We start from the raw sequence: 6,009 nt of genomic DNA, 5'->3' as shown, positions 1-6,009 counted from the left end.
GTAGGCCTGAAAGTGGCGTGTGTCACGCCTGCTTACGCTCAGCTGGCAGGAACCCGGTAACCTGGCAACAACCCCTTCCCCCCACCCCCCCCGTAAGAGGAGGGAACGCACGTGGTCGTAGCTATGCACTTAAACCGAGGGGCAGGCCCATGTGCAGCTTTCTCTGCTGCCACACACGTAAATGAAAATGATTTATGGTCCCCAATACCCTCCTTGTTTGGGTTGGAAATATCCCTTTTGCACTGAGGCTTCAAATTTTTGAAGTGTTATTAAAATTAAAAGTGGACCATGGACTGACAGATCCTCTACCTGATAAAAGAGCCAGCCGCTGTCCCAGCACAGGGGGCTCTCAGCAGTATTCCGGAAAGGGGTTCAGTTAGCCCTTGGGCTGACACTGCGCTGAACGGCTTGGGGTGACGGGCTCCATCCTCTCTCCAGCCACTGCTCTCCAAGCCCAGCTGCACGCCCGCCGGGGGAGACAGGGGTGTGCACGAAATGCTGCAGTGAGTCTGCTTGTAACACCCCGCCGGGTGTAGGCAAGTCCCCTCAGACGAGTCCCGTCGTCTCTCCAGGTTTTAGCAGAATGGAGATAGCGGCCACGTGGCCCAGTTACGGCCCAGCTATGGAGCCACACGGAGTAACTGAACTGTCACGGCGTCTCCCAGGAGATGCTCAATAAACAATCGCTGCGTAAATGGGAAGCCAGGCAAGGCGCTGTGGCTGGAGCCACCCAGAACCACCGAAATCTGTCCGCATCCTTGGGTGAAATCCCAGATGACCTAGCACACAGATGAGTGTCATGTCGCCCTCACCAGGAACAATACCCTCCTCATACCGGTGGGTTGTCTCGTGAATCAGAGAGGAACGGCCAGCGGGCCACCCCAAGAGGGGCGCTTCCTAACCGCTGTGCCGGACACGTGGTTACGCCAGGATACAGCCATCCCAGGGCTGCTGGGCCCGGGTGACCCCAGGGGGTGACTTCCGGGTGGCCCTAAGGGGTGACTTCCAGCCTCCGGGCGTGGGCGGGGCTTGGCCCCCCACCCCCCCGAGCTGTGGAAGCAGCTCCGCTCTGCGTGCCTGGGGCATCAGGGAAGCTGGACGCTCTCTCGTTTTTCAGCAGAGAGTTTTTCCCCAGAAGCTCAGGTCACGTAACAGTTAGAAATGGGTCTTCTCTTGCTGGGGGAAAGAGAAAAGAAAAAACCAGCCCAATGTGAAAGGGTAATGGAGAGGGGGTCACTTCATAAATTACATCAGTGCATAACCACTGTATGCCTGAAACTAATTAAAAAAAAAAAAATAACGCCACGGTGCCCAGCCGCCTGCCGGGGCCCCGGCTTCTCCCCAGAACGCTGGGGGCTGGGCGCAGACGGACAGTGGGGTGATAGCCGTGGGGTCTGTACAGCCACCCTCACCCATCCATGAAATCGCGTTAAATCGAATATCCTGTATAGCTCTAAAAGGGAAAAAGTAAAACCGTTTGCAGCCAGAGGAGGGAGGAGAGGCGAGCGTGACCTCGGCTCAGCCAGGAGCGCCGGGCGGTGGGTGCTCTGCACACCTGGCGGGAATTTACGAAGCTCGGGGAGGCGCCAGGTCTGAGGCGGGCGGGAGGCTGCATCTGGGTGGGGCTCCTCGGGGTCCTGACCACCCCCTCAGAAACCCCGACGCGAGGGTCAGCAGCCGGCCTCTGCAGCTGAACCCGAGATCCTTGGGTGCTGGAACCTTCCAGAGTGACCCTTTCTTCTGATGAGCAGTTTGAACCGACGGTACCATGAGCCGCGTCCGCCCAACACGGCTGGTCCCGACTGTGGCATGTACCAGACCCCCCTGGAGAGATGCCCGACTCCAGGGAGTCGATTCAGTGGGTCTGATATATCCCCCCCCAAACCTGCATGTCTAACAGGTCCCCAAGTCTCTAGGGGACGCTGCCGTGCTGGTCACACTGAGCACTGCTCTAAGCTAGGGCTCCCGCCTTAAGCCGACGCAGGTTTGGGAGGGACGTTCTTCACCGTGGGGCTGTCCTGTGCCTCCGGGCAGTCAGTGGCGTCCCTGGCTTCTACCCACTAGAGGCCGGCAGCACCCCCGCCTTGTCACAACCGAAAATGTCTCCCGTGGGGCAGAGATTCCATCCCCACTGCCCGTTTGAGGACAGAGCCGTTCCTGAGGGCTCTGGGCAGTGGGGCGACAGCTTTTGAGCATCTTCTTTACAAACCCTACCTCTGTCACTTTTCATCCCAGTCTTCCTTGTGCCCCCCGGAGCTGCTTCCTGTCCTCTCCCTCGATTTAATGTAAGCACAGAAACGGATCTCCCCCGCCCCCCTAAAGTGGTTCCCCCCCAGCTTTCGTCGGTGCAAGAGTCAGCTGGTCCTCTGTTAAATCCAGATTTCCAGGCCCCCTCCGGACGTCCTGACTCTGGGGGCTACAACGGGCCTGGGCTCTTTATGTTAAAAGTGTCCCAGGCGAGGCCACCAGCATCCCAGCCTGGGCAACTCGGCCTTCGACAGTGCCCCTCAACGTCAATGTCAGGCACCCTCATAAAATTCCAGATTTGGATTCAGCCAACCTGAGATTCTGCGTTTCTGAGATGCCCTCAGGTGTGACCACAGGCCTGCCCTGAGTGGCAGGACCCTAAGGGACCCAGGGAGACCCCCGAGCACGTGAGGCAGTGAGCCGATGCGGGGATGTGGGGGGCGGGAGTCAGGGGCAGTGGGGACAGGCCAGCGCAGCTGGGGACACTTCGCATGGAGCACCAGACTGTGGAACAGATGGCAGGGTTTCTGGGTTCATTGCCCTTCCCTGTCTCAAGAAGTCTCTGACTAGCTTGTCAATTCTTGGTCACCACCGTATGACTGCAGACTGTGTCCCCATCGTCCACACCGTCCCGAGTCTGCCCTCGGCTGCCGTTGGACCACGCACCCCCCAAGGGGGCACAAGGCCGTTTCCGCCCCTCCCCCACACTCGTCTCTGCTCGCGCCCTCTGAATCAGAACCAGCTTGAGAGGACGCCTTGAACTTGTCGGCTGGAAGGTTCCATCCGAGCGTTTTCCCGAAGCCATGTCCACCTTCCCCTCCCTGTGAATCCAGCCCTGGTTTTTAACGTGTGGCCAGCGTCCCCAGGGACCTTGTCAGACACGCAGAGCATCAGAAACTCTGAGGGGTAGCCCGGTCGGGATCTGTGTTCCCCGACGCACCATCAAGGGAACCACTGTTCTAGCGAGTCCCCGGCTCTCGCGGCACATGGCTCTGCCGTCTCTGCCCGGAACCCCGGGCCTTTAAACACCAGCCAATGGGGTCACAGTTTCTCGGTTTTCCTGCGTGACCCATCAGCCGGTGAGGTTTGAGGCATTTGAATGGCTCTGCCAGGTACAGAGTTCCTTACTGAACGCGATCTAAATCTACAAACACAGGCGAATCTGGAAGCATAAATCGTCCTGCTTTATCCCTGGGATGGCACGCGAGCCTCCATTCCTTATGCAGTAAGGAAAAGCTCCATTAGTTGTATGTAGGCGCCTTGTGGTGAGCCGACATAGATAACTGCACTCCTTCCTGAAAAAATGTGTCACAAGAGAATGATGCGGTCTTTGCTTATGAATAACACGATGATGTGATTTGCAAATGCCATGATTTCAGGGCATGAGTAGTATTGTCATTATTCATAACCTACAAACCAAGCTGGAACCTAGGAGACGGCCATGGAGGCGAACAGGGTGAAAGTCAGTATCTAAACATGCCCGACACGTCGGTATTTCCTTCTGAATTATTTAGACTCGGCCCCCTACACACGCCGATTGTTTCGTGCCGGCATCAATTACTCGCTGAATCACCTCCATGTGGAGCGCACGGGCTGCAGAAATACGGCAGAGGTTGGTCTTGAATCAGTTGTGCCCTAAATAAGCAGAGCACACTTAAGACCAAAGCAAAGAAGAATAAAACTGTCTTCTGGAGACACGGGGAGAATTCGATGAGATGCGCATGCACTAGACCTTGGCCTGCTCTTGACATCTACTGGGATTGCCACGCAGCAATAGGACCAGACTGCATCCTCCGTGAAGCTGGCTGGCATGGCAGGTGGCCAAGTCCCCGGGGAGTGTGACCTCTGAGAAAATGTTCCGTGATGGATAGGCTTTTCCAGTCACTTAAAATATGATTTCTGAATACGGAGCACCCACAGGTTATTTTTCCTGGTTCCCCTGATTTACTCCAGGTCTTCCCTTCCAAAACGATGGAACGAAAAATAAATTCTGTGGAACCAGAGAAGAAGGACACCTTTCCTCCTTCCCCTCGTGTCGGCGGGGGCGGAGAAGCTCTGACCCTTAGCCCTGAGGACAGAAAGGCAGAGAGGTCAGCTTTGCTGCAAACTATGATGTACAAAGGGGAAGGCAACAGCAGAGGCCACTCTGTCCCACAGGAGTGGCAGGTCCTTCCAAGACCATTCAAGAGGAGGCAAGAAAATAGAATGCGACCTGTAATGACCTCTTTCCCAAAACGAAAGCAAGCTGATAGACGTAGATATTGTAGCAGGCAGGACGGTCTCCAGAACCCCACCCCAGGGTGCACGCCTGCACAGCCCCGTCCCTCTGAGTGCGGGGGGGCTCGTGGACGCGTGGGGCATCATTCTGTGATGAGATTACAAGTCCCTGCCTTTGCTAAACAACAGATCATGCCGGTGGCCCTGACCTAATCTCAGGGACCTGGAAAGAAGGCGAAGTCACAGCTACTCACTCCTTCTTGCTCCCAAAAGCGAACATCTCTGATCTAAACTGTCCGTGGGGTCCGCCAGGACCTCACGGGGCTGCTGCCACAAAGGAAGACCAAGCGAGCTTGGAAGAGGATCCCGAGGCTTGATGAGATATGGCCTCAGCCAACACCTTGATTTCAGCCTACTGAGGGCCCGAGCCAAGGGAACAGACAACCCGAGCCCGTTGCCTGGCCACCAAAACTACGAAGTGATAAATCTGTGTTGTTTTGAGCTTCTAAATGTGTGGTGATTTGTTATTCCACAATAGAAAACGAATATAGATGCATAAAATTATTCCGAAGAATGTTGTTTCTTGTTTACTTAATTGGAGCACAATTTTTTAAAATCTAAAAGTTAAGGTGAACCTAACGTGGGCCAGAACGATCGCTGTAAATTCGCCACCTGGAAATGAACAGGCCTACAGCGCCCCTTCCGCCAGCACCCACGGCCGGCGGGCGCCCACGGATGTTCACGAGCGCCTCGTTTCCCATTCCGCCCTTTGCAGCGACGCCTTCACGCCCAGGTCCCGGTAACGCGAGTTTGGGATCGCGACGGGCCGGCAGGATGACGACTTTTCCTGGCTCTGTCTTTCCTTACTAGGGGACCTTAGTTCCCCTGTGCGGTCCCCACCTCGTTAGTCCTGGTCCTCAGGTATGAACAGACACCCGGGGGACAGTGAGTGGGGTCCGCCATCCTCCTTGCCGTATGCTCTGGCCTGAAGGAACTAGCTTCCCCCACCCATGACCTCGCCACGCCGGCAGCCTGCCGGACCCTCGGGCCCTGGGCGCGCGAGGCCGCGTGGCGCCCAGGCGTCCCCGCCCCGGACAGCTGCGCGCAGGCGCTGCGGTGTCAAAGGCGTCACTGAGTCCCTCGGGCCTCGCCCCAGGCGCCCCTCGCAAGTGACGCTTAGCTCTGGTCTTCCCGCCTCTCTCCCCAACCCCAGACCCTACCGATGTCCCACGTGGAGAAGTCATGTCGCTTTGGCACCTCGGGTCCCTCTTCTGCCCCAAAGCAGCGGTCAAAGCGTCATCCGTCTCTACCACCAACCCCGCTTCCGAATCAAAGGGATTTTCCTGCAGCGGGGTCCCCTTGCCAGGTGCGGGGTGACAGTCCCTCAGCGTTTTGGAGACGGGTTACATTCCCGAGAGGAGAGGAAGCTCGACCCGCGCGGTTTCCCAGTGATGCAGCAAAGCCTGACTTCACTGTCACCCGGCCGAACGCGCGACCCCGACCAGCGACCCCGAGAGCTATGCGTTTCTAGGGGTGACGGGGGGG

The sequence above is a fragment of the Pteropus alecto genome, unplaced genomic scaffold (assembly GCF_000325575.1).
Source record: "Pteropus alecto unplaced genomic scaffold, ASM32557v1 scaffold195, whole genome shotgun sequence".
In the NCBI taxonomy this organism is placed as follows: Eukaryota; Metazoa; Chordata; class Mammalia; order Chiroptera; family Pteropodidae; genus Pteropus; species Pteropus alecto.
The sequence above is the reverse complement of the archived record's forward strand: the minus strand, read 5'-3'. Positions refer to the sequence as shown.